This window comes from Pantherophis guttatus, chromosome 8 (genome assembly GCF_059756535.1).
Source record: "Pantherophis guttatus breed Tessera chromosome 8, ASM5975653v1, whole genome shotgun sequence".
NCBI lineage: Eukaryota > Metazoa > Chordata > Lepidosauria > Squamata > Colubridae > Pantherophis > Pantherophis guttatus.
The window spans coordinates 76,945,723-76,967,500 of record NC_142070.1 but is presented as its reverse complement, the minus strand read 5'-3'; positions in this window follow the sequence as shown (position 1 = coordinate 76,967,500).

Here is a 21,778-nt window from a genome sequence, read left to right as displayed (position 1 = left end):
ACTAAGCCATTAAATCATTATCTTGGCTTGTCAGTCCTGGCTATTATAACTCATAACAAAGATATTTTCATATATACACTGCTCAAAAAAATAAAGGGAACACAAGCAGAAGACATCCGAGATCTGAATGAATGAAATAGCCTTATTAAATACTTTGTTCATTACATACAGTAGTTTTGTGTTCCCTTTAGTTGTTTGAGCAGTGTATAAACTACTATATGTGAAGAACAAAGTATTTAATAAGGCTATTTCATTCATTCAGATCTCGGATGTCTTCTGCTTGTGTTCCCTTTATTTTTTTGAGCAGTATATTATGGAATATGTGTGTGTGTGTGTTGTTAGTTGCGAAGTCGTGTCTGACCCATCGCAACCCCAAGGACAATGTTCCTCCAGGCCTTCCTGTCATCTACCATCCTCTGGAGTCCATTTAAGCTCACACCTACTGCTTCAGTGACTCCATCCAGCCACCTCGTTCTCTGCCATCCCTCTTCTTTTGCCCTCAATCTTTCCCAGCATTAGGCTCTTCTCCAGGGAGTCCTTCCTTCTCATTAGGTGGCCAAAGTATCTGAGTTTCATCTTCAGGATCTGGCCTTCTAAAGAGCAGCCAAGGTTGATCTCCTCTAGGACCGACCGGTTGGATGGCCTTGCAGTCCAAGGGACTCGCAGGAGTCTTCTCCAGCACCAGAGTTAAAAGGCCTCAATTCTTTGGCCTTCTCAGCCTTCCTTATGGTCCAACTTTCACAGCCAGACATTGCAACTGGGAAAACCACAGCCTTGACTATACGCACTTTTGTTGGCAAGTGTCTCTGCTTTTTAGTATGCTATCTAGGTTTGCTATAGCTTTCCTCCCCAGGAGCAAACGTCTTTTAATTTCTTGGCTGCAGTCCCCATCTGTGATGGTCTTGGAGCCCAGGAAAATAAAATCTGTCACTACCTCCATTTCTTCCCCATCTATTTGCCAGGAATATATCCAAAATCCTATTGTAAAAATCCCATTTTTCTTGACCCCATTTTTTCTTAATCCATTTATTAGTTTAGATCAAAATCTTATTTAGCTTTTTGTTGTTTATTTCAACTTAGCCTTATAATTAATTTTTTTCTTTGTTCGGACTTGAGCATAAAGTCACCGCATGACTTTTCAAACTTGTAGCTTTATTAATTTTTACTTATTTATTAGGTTTATACGCCACCCATCTAATCTATTAGAGCGCCAAAGGTCTCCAAAAGCTTTAGGATAGTTAACAAACAATTCCTAAAATTCTTACAAAGAGAAGTTGGCAAACCCAAAGGTGCTTTTTCAAAAGGCAATAGGACTTTGTTTTTCCTTGAAGACATTTTGCTTCTCATCCAAGAAGCTTCTTCAGTTCTGGATGAATGATGGAGGATGAAGGATTTATATTTCTGGCAGTCATCTGGCTGTTAGCACTCATTCTGAATGTTGTTGAGGCCACTTGGAGGTTTATCTGTGCCTTCAGGATTACCTGAATCAGAGTGCAAATGGAGTGTGTATGGGTGGGTGGGTGTGAAAGCTTCTTAGAACTGCTGAAAGGACTGTGTTGTAAACAGGAGATACTGTATTTTTCAGAGTGTTGTGGAAAAATTGAGACTGAGCAACATTCCTGGGTCAGCCAGAGTCAGTTTATTGTGCAAGGTTCAGAGCCAGATTTGTACCTGAAACTTTGAACAAGGAAAGAGCTCTGATACAACTATTTTTATACATTTCTAAGACAAAGGATTCGGTGAGCTCATACAGTTTTCCATATATGGTTAACATGAGATCATGCATTTTCCATATATGGTTAACATACACTTGCTATATGATAATTGACATACTTCCTAATTACTAAACCATTAGTAAACCATTATTTTCTAGTTTATAAGATTATCTTAGCTACACAACTTTTCCTTAAGTGCTGTAGTTGCTAATGGGAGATTTATTGCTGTCCTTAGGTAAATTTATTGGATTAAGTAACTCTTTGTAACATATATGTCCTTGTCTTTGACAGTGAGGCCATTCAAATGTTTTCCATATGGCTGTCCTTCCGTGACAGCTAGGCCTCATCAGAAGATACATTACCACTTAATGGGGTTTAGCTGATTTTTAATATAAACTCCAAGCACTTTTCTCTCTTATAATAATGTGAATAGAGAGGGTCCTTTAGAGTTCATGTAGCTGACTCTGTATGATTCCTATTTTATTCACATTGAGAGTATAAAACGCACCTTTCCCCCACCTAAAACGGGGTGAAAATTTGGGTGCATTTTATACACCCAATGTAGCCCCTCTCACCCACTGGCCCTCACCCTTTGGCCTCTGCCTCCCAGCAATTTACCTCCTTGCAGCAAGAAGAAACAGCTCATTTCAACTTCAGCACAGCCTGATTATCACAAGTTAATTGTCCGTTGGATCGGCCTCCCGACTCTCAGCTGTTTCAGGCTGCAGGGATTGCTGTTGCCTATTGCTGCACGGGCCTCTTGTGGGCTTCCTGCAAGGAGGTAAATTGCTGGGAGCAGATTTTTGTTTTCTTGTTTTCAGTCAAGCTATGCTGAAAACGAAACTGAAAGTAAAGCAGGCTGTTTGCTGTTTGCTACAATGAGGCAAAATTGCTGGGAGGCAGAGGCAGATTTCTTTTTTCTTGTTTTCCTCACCAAAAAAGGTAGGTGCATCTTACAGTCCGGTGCATCTTATACTCTTAAAAATACGGTAGGTGGTGTCATATTTGTCCCCTTCTGTTGAGAGACTGTTCAATCTCAATGTAGATGGCCTCTTTGACCCCTCTTTCAAACTAGCAGTTGTCTCTGTCCAGAGTGTGGACTTCATTTGCAAACTTAGTGTCTTTTAAAAGGTTGTTTTTTTTAAAAAAAAATAATTTATATGCTGCCCTTCTCCAGAGACTCAAGGCGGCTTACAATGCATTAAGCAATAGTCTTCATACTTTTTGTATATTTTTATACAAAGTCAGCTTATTGCCCCCACAATCTGGGTCCTCATTTTACCTACCTTAGAAAGGATGGAAGGCTGAGTCAACCTTGAGCCTGGTGAGATTTGAACTTGCAGTAATTGCAGGCAGCTGATGTTAATAACTGTTAATAACAGTGCTTTAGTCTGCCGTGCCACCAGGCTCTTCTTCTATGGTTGCAAGTAATATGACTGATCCTGTCATTTCTCAGACAAAGAACCAGAGAATACCACTGTATTGCAGTTACCACATGAGAAACTCCAGAATATATGTGGGTTATCTCCCATTCTCTCCTTATCTGGAGAGCATCACAAGAAACCCATCTACTCGCCTTGTTCTTGTTCTTTGCCACATTCACTGGTTCCATCCCTTTACAGGGATGTCTTCAGTTTGCTATACTTCCCTTAGAAGTCTTTTCCCTATTATTTTTTTTTTCCAAAGAATAAATATGGATCATTTTGACACTTAGAATCAAATTGGAATGCTGCCAGCTCAGCTCTTGTGAACACATCTGAATAAAGCAGAGATGGCAGGATGCAAAATAATTTATAACACGATATTAGATGGATCCATTTGAATGCAAACGCATCTTTATGTTCAGAATACCGGAAGAATTGAAAATCTGCAAAATTCTTACATGAACTGTTCTATCACTCATAAGCAAACAGAGACAACGGACAATTGATGCATTCAGAAGGCAAAATATAGAAAGGTAATTAGGGGACCGGAAGCTAAAATATATGAAGAATTGGGTATGTCTAGTTTAATTTAAAGAAAGACTAGGGGTGATAGCAGTGTTCCAATATTTGAGGGGGCTGTTACAAAAAAAAAAAAAAGTGGGGGGGTCAATGTATCTTCCAAAGCACCAGAAGGCAGGTCAAGAAGCAATGGATGGAAATTAACCAAGGAGAGAAGCAACCTAGAACTAAGGAGAAATTTCCTGACAGTGAGAACAATTAATCAGTGGAACAACCTGCCTCAAGAAGTGGTGAATGCTCTAACACTGGAAGTTTTTAAGAAGATGTTGGACAACCATTTGTCTGAAGTGGTTTCCTGCCTACGCAGGGGGTTGGACAAGAAGACCTCCAAGGTCCCTTCCAACTCCGCTATTCTACATTTTAAAGATAGAATTCATAGCTCATTCCCCCACCCCAAATAAAAAATAGTCATTCAGGATAACTATTTTGACAGAAAATGTATGGGTAGTATTACATGGTTATCTTGCCTTTTCATGCCTTTTTTTGTTTCAAATTGATTAGTCATTGATCAATTAAAGTCAGGCTAGCAACCATGGGACATTCCTACTTTGTGTTCATGAATTTTAAGATACTTGGGACAGCCTAAGAACACAGTTTTAGTGGTTTAAAATATACGATGAAAGGTGCGGGAAATGGGCATGGCAAGTCTAGTGAAGAGAAGGACCAGGGGAGACATTTATTTATTTATTTATTTATTTATTTATTTATTTATTTATTTATTTATTTATTTATTTATTTATTTATTTATTTATTGCGATTTATATGCCGCCTTTCTCCCTAGGGACTCAAGGCGGCTTACAAAATGACAACTTCAATACAAATCACAATACAATACAAAATTAAAATCAGTAACCCAATTAAAAAATGATTTAAAATTATACTAGTGTACCCCCAAACGGATCAGTTTAATTGGCGGAAGAGCCACGTCTTCAGCTCGCGACGGAAGGAAAGAAGGTCGGGGGCTGTCCTGAGCTCGGTGGGCAATCCATTCCAGAGGGTCGGGGCTCCCACAGAGAATGCCCTCCCCCTGGGGGTCGTCAGCCGACATTGTTTGGCCGACGGCACCCTCAGGAGGCCGACTCTGTGAGAGCGCACAGGACGATAGGAGAACAGCTGGAGATGGTCCTGCAAGGACCCCGGGCCTAAGCCATGAAGGGCATGATAACATCGTACAATATTTGAGGGGCTGCCACAGACAGGAGGAAGGGGGTCAAGCTATTTTCCAAAGGACCCGAAGGCCAGACAAGATATACTGGATGGAAAGTGAACAAGAAGAGATTCAAACTTGTGAAGGGAAACAATAATAAGGATATAATAAATAATACTAGAATATGACATACTGGTATACTAGATTCTGTAACCATTAGGTTCCTGTAATACATATTATGCCTTTATATTTGTATCTCCTGTAACAAACATATTCTGTTATTAGGCCTCTGTAATATATCTGGTATTTGTCAAACGTATGTCCCTGCCATTTGACCTGAACTCATATCAATCTTCTTTCTGTGCTAACTAAAAGCATGGTATGTATCTCAGTTGAAACTACAGCCATCAACAAAGGGATAATTTACACCTCAGCCCTAATTTATGTTTGATCTGGATAAACTGTCTTCCAGAGCCAGGGGGCTAAGTGGCCAATTGAGTAAACAAAGAAATGCTTAAGATAAAACTAATGGGGAAGTTTCTATTCCCCCTTGCAGGGCAACAAGGAATACACAAACCTAAATTAGGAGGCCAGAATTGGGTACTAAGATGACGTCTCTGAGGGTATAAAAGGACGCCATACCTTTCCCAAGGTGTGGCTATCTCCTCGCATGCATTGTATCTGTATGTTCTGGATATAGTTCCACCCAGTTTTTTGTTTTTGGCCATAAATAAAATCTGCTTTTTTTGCAAGCCTCGTCTTGAGAACAATCAACCCATGGAACAGAAGTTGTCTTTGGAAGTTGTGGGAGCTTCATCACTGGAAGGTTTTAAGAAGAGATGGGACAGCCACATGTCTGAACGTGAGCCATTGCCCAGCTCAGCTCTACTGTGCAGGCGTGTGCCTCCCACTGGCCAGCTGATTTTTCAGGATGCACGGGGGCGGGACGCATCAAGGAGACATGCGTGCATGCACAGGGGGTCACGTATGCATGTGTGAGAGTCACACACACATGCGTGGGGGCGGAGGGGGAGCATGGGGGGGTGCGGCACCCCTCACGACCTGTTTTTGGGATCAGGAGGCTGCAGGGAGACATGCTAGGCCCAAAATGGGGTGTGGGGGAGTGTGGAGCATCCCCCAGGCATGTTTTTGGGCCCAGGAACATTGATGGGATTCAGCCGGTTCGCACCACTTTGGGAGAACTGGTTGTTAATTTTCTGAGCGGTTTGGAAAACTGGTTGTTGGAAGAAATAATTAGGGCAGAGAACCGGTTGTTAAATTATTTGAATCCCACCACTGCCCAGGAGGCTGCAGTTAGGCCTGCTAGGCCCAAAACAGGGGGCAGGGGGTCGCACGCATATGTGGGGGGGCGCGTTGCATTATGGGTGCCGGCACGACCACGCGCTGTCATGCGTGCACACGGTTTCGTCACACGAGGAGAAAAAGGTTAGTCATCACTGGTATAGGTTCTCCTGCTTAGGCTGAGGTTTGGGGTGGACTAGAAGACCTCCAAGGTTCCTTCCACCTCTTGCCATTCTCTTCCTCTGAGATTCTAAAGTCCCCACTTTAGTGTGCGAGGAGAGAAGCAGCAAACATTTTCTCTCTGAGTTGGAAAAGCCGAGCAAGTTCATGCGCTGAGCAAAGAAATTAGCAGAAGTAAACAAACATTTAATGCATCCCCTGAATAACTTCTGCCTTTCAAAAGTTCTAAGCAGGCAACTTTTTTCCACCCCCCTACTTCTTCAAAACACACAGGCTGCTCTTTACTCCTCATTAAGAATTCAGTGGGGCCTGAATGAGCTAAATAATAGATTGGGCTCATTTCAACAATCAGTTTTCTAGATTAAAGAATACGGCTACAGTCGAGAGCATGTTATTTCCTCTATTTACAGAGCCAGTGCCCACTCCACATCTGAATGCTAACTATTTGCATACCGTTCAATAGCCTCTAAGTATAAATAACCACTTGAGATTTGTCTGGATCTCAACAGCATCCACATTTCTCTATGGTGGTTCCTGACAGCCACATATTGTGTTCCTTTTATTGAAGGATCATGCAGACCGTGAGGAGGACAAAATAAGAATCCAAATTCAACAAGTGTGACATGTTGCCACACGCCTAAACAAAACACTACCTAAAGTAGATCACTTCAGTTCACGCTCTATTATAGTGAGCTTCAAGGAGACCAAGGAGACCTTTCTGAGACCTCTCAGAGAAGAGGTTCTCGTGATGTACTTCATGCAAGAACTGTATATCTAGCAATACAAGCAAAAGATATAAAAGAGCAACCAAAGAGCTTCGGAAGGGATTCTGTCCCCTATTATTTAGGGTAGTTTCTTCCCCAAACCCCCAAATCTTTAACCTTAGACTGTCTACTGTTGACCTCACCCCATTCCTAAGAGGAATGTAAGGGGCGTGCATCAGTGCATCAGCGTACCTACCATCCCTGTCCTAATATTCCTTTTTACTTACTCTTTTCAAATTATGTTTATACTTTTACCTGTTATCTTATATATGCTTGACAAATAAACTTACGATTATGATGATTATGAAAGCTGTTCGGAATTGCTCAAAATCTTGGACAAAATCTTGATTATTGGGACAGCTAATCATTGATAGAAAACAATTGTATCTTCCAGTTTTGTTTGCACCCAGCACACACTACCAACAATCCCTATTTCTGGACCGGAGCAAGTGTACACACCACTGAGAGCTAAATATAATTTTATAACTAAATTGTTGTTAGCAAAGAACAACATTAACTAATGGACTAATGGACAATAGGTGGAAAAAGGCAGGGCAGAGAAACACATGTATGATAAAAGGGGAAACAATTTAATAATAATCTCTAGTTTTACTTATCTCTCATCTCTACCTCCACGTTTATATTTTAAAAGGTGGAGGACTTTCCAGAGCTACAAGAAAATAATAAAAAAGGGTAATTAGTATGGACTGTTGCAAAGGGGCCTTGGTTATTCCAGCTTCAAGCTTCTTATATGGAGTAGAGTAGAGTAGAGTAGAGTAGAGTAGAGTAGAGTAGACTAGAGTAGAATAGAATAGAATAGAATAGAATAGAATAGAATAGAATAGAATAGAATAGAATAGAATAGAATAGAATAGAACAGAACAGAACAGAACAAAGAAAATATGGAATGGAATGGAATGGAATGGAATGGAATGGAGTAGAGTAGAGTAGAGTAGAATAGAATAGAATAGAATAGAATAGAATAGAATAGAATAGAATAGAATAGAATAGAATAGAATAGAATAGAATAGAATAGAATAATAAAGAGAAGAGAAGAGTGGAAAGAATGGAATGGAATGGAATGGAATGGAATGGAATGGAATAGAATAGAATAGAATAGAATAGAATAGAATAGAATAGAATAGAATAGAATAGAATAGAATAGAATAGAATAGAATAGAATTCTTTATTGGCTAAGTGTGATTGGACACACAAGGAATTTGTCGGTGCATATGCTCTCAGTGTACATAAAAGATACATTCATCAAGAATCATAAGGTACAACACTTAATGATAGTCATAGGGTACAAATAAACAATCAAATCATATTAGGAAACAGTCAATATAAATCGTAAGGATACAAGCAACAAAGTTACAGTCATACAGTCATAATTGGGAGGAGATGGGTGATAGGAACGATGAGAAGAGTAATAGTAGTGCAGACTTAATAACTAGTTTGACAGTGTTGAGGGAATTATTTGTTTAGCAGAGTGATGGCATTCAGGAAAAAAATGTTCTTGTGTCTAGTGTCTATATACATATGACTGCAAAATAGAGAGGGACAATAGGATATCTAAGGGATGTTTCCTCTCTTCTGCACAACGAAAAGACAGAGTTTGATGAGTGAGGAATGGTGTATCGGGCAATTATAGGTGCACCAATCATGAGAATAAGAATCGTACTTATTTAATTGTTTTACCCCTAGAATCTGAGTTTACTTACTTTCTTTATCGGATGATTTTGTTGCATAAACCTGCATGCATCCTCTGTGAGCATCATGACATAGAAATACACCACATAAATAAGACAAAAGGATATCATACAAAATCAATGCAGCAAAACATCCCTTTTGGGTGAAAGGAAAGATGGAATTCCCCTTTCCACATTAATGTGGAGTCAAATCAGATTCGAAATACTATTTTTTTCCTCCTTTGAGACCATCTGTTCTTGGCTCTCCAACATGACCTTGGAGGTCTCCAACCCCTGACCCCAGCAGGAGAATCTATACCCGTGATGGATATGCACATGTACCACAGCTGTTGCCCTAGCTCAGCTCCAGCTCGCATGTGCATGCTAGCTAGCTGATTTTAGGCTGGCCCACCCACACTGCCCCTCTCCTCCCAGGAGTCTCTATGTGGCCCGTTTTGGATCCCAGGTAAGAACAGAGCTCACACAGAGGTTCTGAGAGGGCATTTTCAGCCTCCGTGGGATGGAGGAGGCTGTTTTCGCCCTCCCCAGGCTCCAAGAAAGCCTCTGGAGCCTGAAGAGGGTGAAAAACAGGCCTACTGGGCCCACCAGAAGTCGAGAAACTGACTGTTTCCAGCCTCCGGAGGCTTCAGGGAGGCTTGCTAGGCCCAAAATGGGGCACGGAGGGGTTGTGCGCACATGCGCAGGTGGGTGGGGCATGGGGGGCATTATGGGTGTGGGCACGCGCAACTTCCCTGCTTTTGGCACGTGACAGCAAAAAGGTTAGCTCTCACTGCCCTATACCATTTCAGACAAATGAGAGCATTTAGAGGCATTTAGAGTGCTGACAGTTCAAAAGATGGATTTTTACTCACGTTCTCCTAAATTTGGAACATTTTGACCTCAAATCCAGGAACAACCCTTTTCATTATTTAGAAAAACAATTAAAAAAAAAAATCCCCAAGAATTTGGAATTAGAGTATTTCTGGATCAAGTGATTTCTGGATCAAGTATTTCTGGATCAAGTCCACATGTTACCAGCTATGTTTTTTCGGATCACTTTCTGTGATTTGAATCATGCCTTTAAGCATGATACCCGAAACAGGTATAAAGATGCTTAAAAGCCTGTGGAGCAGAGTTCAGGTATGCCTCGGTACTAACAAATCTCTTCTGGTAAATGGACACATTTATTCAGCTGAACAAAGGTGACGTAAAATTGGAAGAACCCTGAATACAATTGAAAAGCATAGAGATTTCTTACTTTTGCTTGTTTACATAAGAGGCAGTCAACATACAGGAGATATGGCATAAAAGTTATAAAAACACTCATGTATGCCTTCTGGTTTTGATGACACGTTTAACCCACAGGTTTTCTGTTTCTTGTGGAACTTTAAATAACCCCAAAGCAGTGGTGAAATCCAAATTTTTTTACTAACAGTTCTGTGGGTGTGGCTTGGTGGGCGTGGCAGGGGAAGGATACTGCAAAATCTCCATTCCCACCCCACTCCAGGGGAAGATACTGCAAAATCCCCATTCCCTTCCACTTCCTGGGGGAAGGATATTGCAAAATCCCCATTCCTACCCCACTCTGGGGCCAGCCAGAGGTGGTATTTGCCGGTTCTCCAAACTACTCAAAATTTCCTCTACCGGGTCTCTGAACTACTCAAAATTTCCACTACCAGTTCTCCAGAACTTGTCAGATCCTGCTGGATTTCACCCCTTCCCTAAAGGTCGGCTAAGGCCTGGATTTTAATCCTGTCATTTCAACATACGGTACAGTAAGAACCTTTTGATCAATTGTCAGAATTATCAGAATCCTGATCAATAAGCCACTCAGGACATAATAACATAATAACAATAACCTTTATTGTCACTGCATAACATATGTATAATGAGATTGGTGGATCTCCCTCATTGCACCCCCCACAACACAATACAACTCACAGTGGAAACAGAAAATCCCTAACCCAATAAACCATATTAACAAAACACCCAGTCCTATTACACCAGTGTGAACATATTACACATTGCGTTGGTCGTGCAAGTCCATCATACTATGTAGTTATGATGTTATTTTGCATTTGGGAGTCTGACAGCCCACTGATAAAAACTGTTTTTCATCTCCTACCGGATGGCAGGAGGGTAAAGAAGTGCTGACCAGGGTGTGAGCCATCCTTGAGGATTTTCCTCACTCTTCTAAGGCAGCGAGCCCTAGTGATCTCATCTAGTGGTATCAGGAGGCAGCCCGCAATGTTTTGTGCTGCGCTCACCACCCTCTGTAATGTTTTTCTATCTGCAGCTGTCAGACCAGCATGCTGATACTGTGATGCAATAAGTGAGGACGCTTTCTATTGTGGACTGGTAAAAGGAGGTCATCAGTTGTTGTTCCACTCTGTTTTTACGCAAGACCCTAAGGAAATGGAGAAGTTAAGGAATGGGTAGCATGCAAATCCATCCATTAATTTTTTTTTGTTAATCCAACCCAAAATTTTCAAATTAACCATTTTATAATTCTGTGATCTTTCTATTGATGTCTCAAGCAACGCATCAGAAGGGGAAAAAAAATTCAATTACTGTATTTTTCGGAGTATAAGATGCACTTTTTTCCCTCCTAAAAGAGGCTGAAAATTTGGGTGCGTCTTATACTCTGAATGTAGCTTTTTCGAAGCTTTTTTTCAGCCCTAACGAGGTGCTAGCGAGTGAAGTGATCTTCCGCGCTTCGCCTGCTTTTCTCATTGCTGCTCCCTCTGACTCTCAACTGTGCTTTAGAAGCTTTTTTTTCAGTGAAGCGATCTTCTGTGATTTGCCTGCTCCCTCCAACTCTCAGCTGTGAAGTTTTTTTTTTCAGTCCTAACGAGGCGCTAGCGAGTGAAGCGATGATCTCCGTGGTTTGCCTGCTTTTCTCATTGCTTCTCTCTCCAAAGATCAGTTGTGCTTTATCCCCCAAGCAGGGGATAAAAACCAACAAACTAATGTGCTGAAGCTGATCAGACTAAGGACACTAGCCAGATGAACACCTGGTAGGCAGATTTTTTCCCCCTTATTTTCCTCCCCAAAAACTAAGCTACATCTTATACTCCGATGCATCTTATACTCCGAAAAATGTGGTAGATTACTTGTAAGCCAACATTTGATTCTGGTATTCACACCAAAAGCCTTTCTTAGAAAGATGTTAATGACTAGAGTAGACTATTTTCGCTTGGTAAGTACCGAGGCATAATGAATTTGGAGCTTTAAACAGGAATGCGTATTTTCTCTAGTCACACACAATCATTTAAACAACCACCAACTTGTTATCTGGTGTGCTAACACATTATGATGAGCTTCTTCAGAGCTGTCATATTTTACAGTTCAAATAATTAATGCACAAGAGAAAAGGAAATTCCCTCAATCCTCCGAGCAAAATTTCATCTTGTTTTATGGCATGGTTGCTGTTAAGCACCGTGGAAATCAGGAGATTCAGGCAGTTGAAATGACTATAAAGATTTATTGCGAGCTTATGCTCTCTACAAGAATCTGACCAACTAACACACAAGGGAAATGAGTGGGAGATAAGAAAGGCATTCAAGGTGGGCTGGTCTTAGATTGCTTGCCAGCACTCAGGAATTTGTGACTTATGATGCCTTTGACCCCTCCCGCATGCTCAGCCTGGTCATCTCCTACAGTTGTTTGGTTACTGCTAAACAAATTGTTTTTGTCTTCTAGCGTACTTCTACAGTATTTATTCATTTAATTTTTCAGCATAGTTTTTATCCCAATAACTGCTTTCATTCGTAAAAATGATAGCACTTTTGGTAGCATAATCACCATATTTTTCGGAGCGTAAGATGCTCCAGACTATAAGACGCACCTACCTTTTTTGGTGAGGAAAACAAGAAAAATAAATCTGCCTCTGCTTCTGAGCAATTTTGCCTCATTGCAGCAAACAGCAAACAGCCTGCTTTACTTTCATTTTTGTTTTCAGCATAGCTTGATTAGCACAAGGGGGGAAAAAAATCTGCTCTAGCAATTTACCTCCTTGCAGCAAGCAGCAGAGGCCCGCGCAAAACAGCTGAGAGCAAAACAGCTGAGAGTTGGGAGGCTGATTCAAACAACTTGTGCTAATTAGGCTGTGCTGAAGCTGAAAGGAGCTGGTTTTTTTTCTTGCTGCTTGCTGCAAGGAGGTAACTGCTGGGAGGCAGAGGCCAAAGGGTGGGGGCCAGTGGGTGGGCGGGGCTACATTCGGTGTATAAAATGCACCTAAATTTTCACCCCCTTTTAGGTGGGAAAAAGGTGCGTCTTATACTCTGAAAAATACAGTAACCAAAAAATGTGGTGGTTGGCAAAACATTGACCATAGTTGTTCTCTCATTTCAAAATCTACAGCCGCTTTTCTAGGCAGTTATTTTCTCAAACGTTCACAGATCTCTTGTTTTTAGCACTGGACACAATGGACGATTGATAATTATCTATATGAAACGTCAACTGTACAAGGGATATTTTCACAAGAGTCCATGGTTGAAGTCACATTCCAAATGTGCACTTTTACCTCAATCTGCATATGTTTGAAATGCTTTTTTTTTTTTTTTTAATTCTCAAAAACAAAAAGAAAAGAGCAGGGAAAAACCAACCGCTAAATCCAATATTTATAGAACAGGTCAAGGTAGGTTGTAGTTTGCAAAGCATACAGGAAAACTTTGTGACGTGAAGAGAAAGAAAATCACCTGAACGACTGGAAATAAAATGGACCTGGGAGGAAACATGGAAATAGGATGGAATGGGATATTATCAGCAATGGTATTCAACCGGTTCGGACCGGTTTGGACGAACTGGTAGCGGTGACTGCGGGTGGGCCAGCCCACTCGCCCCGGCATAATAATGTCCGATTTAGCCACATTTTCGAGATCGGGCACATGCACGGAAAGTCCGCGTGTGAGCAAAGCGCGTGCACAGAAGGTTGGGTGCATGCATGGAAGGTGCGTGCACAAAGCGAGGGTATGCGTGCAGGGCGAACCAATGGTAAGAATATGGGAACCCACCTCTGGATGTTATTAGCTGAAACTTGGCTTCTCTGTAATAGAAACAATTTAAATTAATGTAGCAGTGGTGGGTTTCAAATTTTTTTTACTACCGGTTCTGTGGGTGTGGCTTGGTAGGTGTGGCATGGCTTGGTGGGCATAGCTTGGTGGGCGTGGCTTGATGGGCGTGGCAGGGGAAGGATACTGTAAAATCTCCATTCCCACCCCACTCCAGGGGAAGGATACTGCAAAATCCCCATTTCCTCCTGATCAGCTGGGATTTGGGAGGCAGAGAATAGATGGGGGCAGGGCCACTCGGAATTTTTACTACCGGTTCTCCGAACTACTCAAAATTTCTGCTACCGGTTCTCCAGAACTGGTCAGAACCTGCTCAAACCCACTTCTGGAATGTAAGTGCATTCCCCAAATGCTATGAAACTCTGAAACAACCCAGAAGTGGGACACAAAATCAAAAACTGCCAGTTGTCTTCCTGACAAAGCGATAGTCCGAAATGTCAAATTTTCTCTGTGAGCCTGAGTAAGACTCACACAGATCCAACGGTTTGGACTAGAAGGTCCCTTTAAACTCTGTCGTTATTGTTGTTGTTATGACTCAGCGGGACGTGGGAGGAAGGCAAAGGTTTGGGTTGATGAAGACGTAAATTTGGGTCGATGAGAGTTCAGTAACCTCTTCCTGTGTTCTCGGCAATCGATGTTGAAGAATCGAAGAATCTTGCTTTCTGATGGAGATAGGGCAGCCAAGAAACCAACAAGGATTCTAAGTGGAAAAACATATTTCATACCAAAGATACTTCATAGCAAGCATTGGTGGAATCAGGGATTGGAAAGAAAGAAAAAAGAACACCATTTGCAAACCAGACTTGCCTTAGAATGCATTAAAATCGAAACTTTGCTTTAGGCTAAATCCAAAGATATTTTATTTCACACACCATCAGAGGTATAAAAAGATGCGCTATCTGATCTTCAGATAATGTTAGTTTTGGTGGGCTACCCCATCCTCCTCTTTTTTTAAAAAAAAAAATATATATATTACAACTCTATTCGGCTGATATTTTTTTAAAAAAAAAAATCTGACCAGTTGCAAGGTACGGTATTAAGACATAGCTGGTGTACGAAATAGGAAGCAAAAGAAATGAAAGACACAGTATAAAAGGCAAAGGAAACATAATTAAAGTTGGGTTATATCAACCTTATTTATTACACCTCCCTCCCCATAACTTATAATAATAGGTTATATAGATAATAGGTCAATAGGGTTGCCAGATCTGCTTCCAAAAAATAGCGGACAAGCGGGGGGGGGGTTAAGTAGTAAAAAAAAAATTACAATTAAATTATATATTTTCTTACAAACATTTTAACACTTATATTAATAATCACTTCAAAACTTTACTTAAAATTCAAAACATCAAATATATTATAATAATATGTAAAATATTAAATTACATTTTACTTTGCTGTCGTGTGTATTTTTTATTTGACTGCGCAGCTTTGATCAATTCTTTGTGTTTAAGGAATAATTCTTTAATTTCAGTACAACGTTGAGAAATATTAAAAAAATATACAAAGTTCACTTCGAACTGATGGTACAAGCAGTCGGTTATGTTCGTCAGTCCACAAATTTCCCATGATGCTGAAAATTCGTTCAACGTTTGCATTTGATACCGGAATTGATGCACGATACTGGAACAGTTTCAGTAAACTCGGAGCTGGCTCTTTCTTGAAAAAGTACGTCCACTTATCAAGGGATGAATCGCCCTGCAGATGAACATAAACTTCGGTGTATTTGCACACTCCTCTCTTTCGTTTTAAAGAATTCGAAATCTCGCCGCTGTCACTCTCATCACTCGATGCCATTTTAGGTCAGTCGACACAAGCTACAATACATTTTAAAAATGTGAACTGTACATAATTTTATAATACATTTTTATTTTAATCTCATCATTAATTTTTTTCGGAGAATCGAGTTCAATGGATAGTCGATCTTTGTCTCATTCTAACTTATGAAAAAAAAAAAGACAAAACGCGATTCTCCTATCCTTATTCTCTTAGACTGTGCAGCTTTAGATTACGTACCATTTCATCATAAAGCTTTTGAATAAAAAAAAAATGTCCACTATTTTGTGAAAAAAAATAGTGAACATAATGTGAAAAAAGCGGACTGTCCGCTCAAATAGTGGACACCTGGCAAGCCTATAGGTCAACCTATTCTCCAAAGCATGTGAAAGTAAGACAAGAAGCAATGGATGTAAATTAATCAGGGAGAGAAGCAACCTAGAATTAAGGAGAAACTAAGGAGAAATTTCCTGATGGTAAGAACTATTAATCAGTCGAATGACTTGCCTCCAGAAGTTGTAGGTGCTCCATCACTGGCAGTTCTTTAGAAAAGACCGGGCAACAATTTATCTGAAATGATATAGAGATTCCTGAGCTGGGGATTGGGATTTATATCCAGTTTTATACATAATCAACTGTTTTTTTTTTTCCTTTTCATCCATATCTATATTTTCTCCAAGATCCACCTGAACTCTACCAAGCAATCTCTGTCCTACATTCAGTCATATCCTTCACTAGTTCTCTCATGCTTTTGTTATAAATGATCAAACTAATCATGCTTTTTAATCCATTCTTTTTCCACCTGTGTACACCCAATTTTAAGCCCCATATTTAAACCAATCAGAGCTTTTTCTAAGCAGATACTCAATATAGTCATCATTCTCTCTTTTTTTATATAATTAAATAAATTTTTATTTGTTTAAAAGTACAAACAAAACAGAACTAGTGACAACAAAACATACAGAACAAAACATGTAAACAAAGATGTCAAATATACATTTTGTCAAATATATATTGTCAAAGAAACAACAGTAATGTATGTTCTTATTTGTGTTTTGACTCTTCCTTGTTTGATCTTACTCATATATCTATCTTTATGATTCATTGTTAATTTATGTTAGTGATTTATGTTCCTGTTTCTGTAACTCCAATTGCTCCCTATTCTTTTTTCCTTTTTCTATTTTTCAACCAGGTATACCACTTTTCCCATACTAGATAACAATCATGTTCCTCTTTATCTTGTAATTCTTTTGTAAGTCTGTCCATTTCTGCACATTCCATAATCTTATTAATTACTCTATCTTCTGTCGGTATATAGTCATCATTCTCATTCATTATTGGATACCTATGTACAGTAATCTCCCCTGTCTATCATAACTTGGTCAAATGAAGTTGTCAGTTTTGGAAGACAATTTTCTATAACGTGCTATATGTCTCTCGAGATTCTCAGTCATCCAGGTTATGGTTATATCTCCTTTCAAAAGGAAACTGGGCTTCCTTGTTTTGCTAGAAGATGTTTTGCTTATCATCCAAGAAGCTTCTTCAGTTCTGACTGAATGGTGGGGGATGGAAGGATTTATATTCCTTGCAGTCATCTGGTCATTAGCACTCTTTCTGAGATTCATTGTGACCATTTGGAAGTTTATCTCTGCCCTCAGGTTCACCGGAATCCTGTACTCTGCCATTTTTCCTTTTCATACTCCTGCACCATTCGAAGGGTATTCACCCCAAAATGCACAGCTAAATGTCTATGAAGATTCTCAACCATCTAGGTGTAACAGGCTATGATAATTTAGAGAAAATGGTAAATTAAATAACCATAATAGTCATAACTTCCCAATGCAGCATCTCCTACTGACAGTAAGGAAAACATTATACATTGATTATTATATTCCTGTTCTGCCTCAGCTACGGACCCCAAAGAACGCAGCATACACAAAGTCTGTACAAACCTTAGTTTACTAAATTAAATCAGTCTTTTTCAAACAAAGGCTGTAAATTAACTTTCTTAGCAGCCTACAAGAATCCAAAGAATAAATAATTGTAATCTTACTATGGTTGGCAGAAAGCCCAGAAGCAATTTGCAGGAAACTGATAAGAGAACTAAAATCAGGACGTGAAGAAGAGTGAACTAAGTTGTTCCCTGCAAATTGCCTCAGTGGTCGTCCTTCCTTAAATAGGCTAAGGGAGTGGCCAATTAGCCCCAAGCTTTACTCTCGAGGAGACCTCCTCCTGAGGAACCACTCCTGTCTTTTGGCAGCTCTGCACGCCCGTGCATCGAGAAGAGGCTCCTCCTCTTCTTCCTCTTCACTTATAGGAGCTTCTGGAGGTTCTGAAGGTCCTGGCTGAATCCCCGCCTCTGGCACCACATCTCCAGCCTCCTCATTGTCTGACTTGAGCGCCAGCTGCACAGGCTGCTGGCGTAGCACCACACCAGCCTCCTCGCTGTCAGATATCAGCTGCACAGGCCGCTGACGGGCCACAACAATTCCTATCAAAACCTCCAAACATCCTTCCACTATTCCATGCAAACAAGGATTTCCACAGATTACTTTGCTAATCAACATACAGTGTCCAGCGACCCATTGACTAAGAAGAACATGTGGTATACGAACCTAAATCAATTGTTCTACTTCAGATATTTTAAATACCAGCATATTTTTTTCTAGTCCTAAAGCCATTAAGTATTTTCCACACATCATTGAATTCCCATGCTGTTTCTAAAATACATTGATTTATTGCAAGTTTCGTTTCAGTTTAAGTCTAATTTCTACCATGGCTTTTTTTTTTTTTTTTTTTTTTGAAAAAGGGTTTCTACAAAAACTTGACTTGGCAATGTTTTTGGACACACCCTATCCACCTTTAAAGCGCTCCATGGCATAGGACTTAGTTATCTTCGAGACCGCCTTCTGCCACCGACGACCTCCCATTGACCCGTGCGCTCCCACAGAGAGGGCCTCCTCGGGGTGCCATCAGCCAAGCAATGCAGGCTGGTGAGCCCCAGGGGGAGGGCCTTCTCTGTGGGGGCTCCCACCCTCTGGAATCAGCTGCCCCCAGAGATAAGGAGAATCCAAGACCTCAGTGCCTTCCGCCGTGCCCTTAAAACTTTCCTTTTCCAACAAGCCGGGCTGGCCTAACAAATCCTTTTAAATGATTTTAAATCCGTTTGTCTTTTTAAATTTTGGGCCAAATTGAGATATTTCCTTTTAATCTGTTCTTAATTTATGTATTATTATGTATTTATGTGTTTTTACTTGGCTGTACACCGCCCTGAGTCCCTAGGGAGAAGGGCGGTATATAAATTTGAAGTAAAATAAATAAAATAAAAAGTTGTGCTATTTAGGCACGTTTTTGAGACTGGGCACATGCGTGGAAGGCACATGAGTGAACAAAGGCGCGTGCACAGAGAGTGTGCATATGGGGCGAACCAGTGGTAAACGTAAGTGAAACCCACCCCTGGACAGGATATATGTTTATACAGTTTGTTTACCTTTAACATGGGATATATGTTTACAGATATATGTTTACCTTTATAATTTCATTTCTTCGTCCCAATTTGCAAAGAAAAACACAGATCTAAGTCTGCAAGAGTTGGCCAGCGGGCAGTATTGTTCCTGACTATGTCAAGAAGTGCTTGTGTGGCCTAAATGAAGAGACATTCAATCTGAATTTTGTTCAGCTTAAAAGTCAAGAATGGAATGACATTCTCAGCGATGTCCCTGTACTGAAAATTGATTCCCTTCCTTCTTGAGTGGATTTGCAATCCTTCTCTTTTATTATTGCCTCACTTCGCTGTCTTACTCATTTCAGCTGGTTATGGGCAAGAATGTTGTCCTTGTATTATCTTTAAAGCTAAGGTTGTCATTAAAACCAGTGTACATAACTTGTTTTTTTTTTTTTAAGTGAATTACTGTTTTAGTCAGCCGCTGTCTTCTTACCATCCCTGCGTGCTATTTCTCGTTTTGATATCTTTTCCTCTTAAAAGCTGCAGACCACACGCTTTTTAAAGTGCCAATAGAGATCTATCAAGCAACCAAGCAGGAAAGAAAGAAAGAAAGCATGTAATGAAAAATGGGCAAATAATTTTAAATGCGCACATAGAGCAGAGCTCCCCGAAATCCTTTCTGCTCTGATAGCCTGTGGGCATCAGATCAGAATGAGATCTTCCTCCTAGCCAGGAGGCCTTTCTCTCTGGCCCTGGAAAGGAAAAGCTGGGTTCTAATTTTCTAGGTCCATTGCCTGAGTGTGTTTTCTAAACCATTAGGAGAGAAACTACACAACATAAAAGTAATCTCTCAAATGTAGGTCAGCCAGAATATTGCTGTACTGACACTTTGTAAAGTAAAGAGGTGTCTTGTATTTTAAAAAAATTCAAAGGACCTTTTATATAGCTGCTAATAATAATAAAAAGAAAGTGCCAGATTAAAGTGACTTAATGCTTGGGGTGAATTAAAGCTAGCAGGTTTCTTTATTTCTGCAAACAGCATCCGTCCTCTTCGGTTTCTAATTTGCCAGGACTCAAAAAAGATACCTGTGATCATGAATGCAGATATGGGCATATAGACCATGTAGAATTACTCAGGAGGGGTCCTTGTTGCTCTCTAAACTTAGTTGTTGTAGATGTTTCATTACCAAACTAGCAGCGGTGGGTTGCACATTATGTTGCTACCGGTTCGCCACGCATATGCACTCGGTTCGCGCATGCGCCTGTCTTTCACACATGCACCGGGCCTTCTGTGCATATGCTTTGCTCTCATGCACACCTTCCGCACATGCGCCTGGCCTCAAAAATGTCCCTAAATAGGACGACATAGCGCCTGAGCGGGTGGGCGAGCCCACCTGCGATTTCCACTACCAGTTCTGGCGAACCGGCTGAATACCACCTCTGCAAACTAGGTAATACTGCATCTAGTTTTGGTCGCCACAATGTAAAAAAAGATGTGGAGACTCTAGAAAGAGTGCAGAGAAGAGCAACAAAGATGATTAGGGGACTGGAGGCTAAAACATAAGAAGAATGGTTGCAGGAACTGGGTATGACTAGTCCAGAGAAAAGAAGGATTAGCGGGGGTGAGACATGATAGCGGTGTTCCAGTATTCGAGGGACTGCCACAAAGAGGAGGGGGTCAACCTGATATTCAAAGCACCTGAAGGCAGGACAAGAGAAGAGCCTTGGTGGCACAGCAGACTAAAGTGCTGTTAAGTAACACCAGCTGCCTGCAATTACTGCAAGTTCGAATCTCACCAGACTCAAGGTTGACTCAGCCTTCCATCCTTTTGAGGTAGGTAAAATGAGGGCCCGGATTGTGGGGGCAATAAGCTGACTTTGTATATATAAAAAAAGAACACCGCTTAGGGGCCCCCGAAAGCCCTACTAAGCAGGTATATACAAAAGTATGAAGGCTATTCTTAACACATTGTAAGCCGCCCTGAGTCTCCGGAGAAGGACGGCATATAAATCGAACCAATCAATCAATCAATAAATAAGAAGCAACGGAGGGAAACTAATCAAGGAGAGAAGCAACCTAGAATTAAGGAGAAGTTTCCTGATGGTTAGAACAATTAACCAGTGGAACGGCTCGCTTTCAGAGGTTGTGGGCGCTCCATCCCTGCAGGCTTTTAAGAAGAGACTGGGCAACCATTTGTCAGAAATGGTATAGGATCTTCTGCTTGAGCAGGGGGTTGTACTAGAAGATCTCCAAGGTCCCTTCCAACTCTGCTATTCTGTTATCATCAGTGTTTGAAGGCAGGAGGTTTGGTCAAGCGCAGAAGATGTTACCAAGTTTGGCCAACCTCCGAGTGCACCAAGGTCCCCGCAGTTCAAGCTTGAACTGCAAATATTCCCTTCTATCGGTAAATTCGTTCTTCTTTAGCACCATATATGCCCGCGTATAAACCCTAAGCCTTTATCCTTTGTTGCTCTCTTGAGAGGGAATCTAAGAAGACATCAATCATTTTAAAGAAATAACCTGGCAGGGAGCATAGTGGTCCCCATTCTTCTGTCTGACCAAGGCTCAGATATACACTTTTTTTCCCCAGATTGCCTGGTTTTATGTCTCTGTTTGTTCTATTTCTTCTCACCGTTCTCATCTTTTCTAATATCTTCTCCTATTGGTATCTTAGGATTTATCACT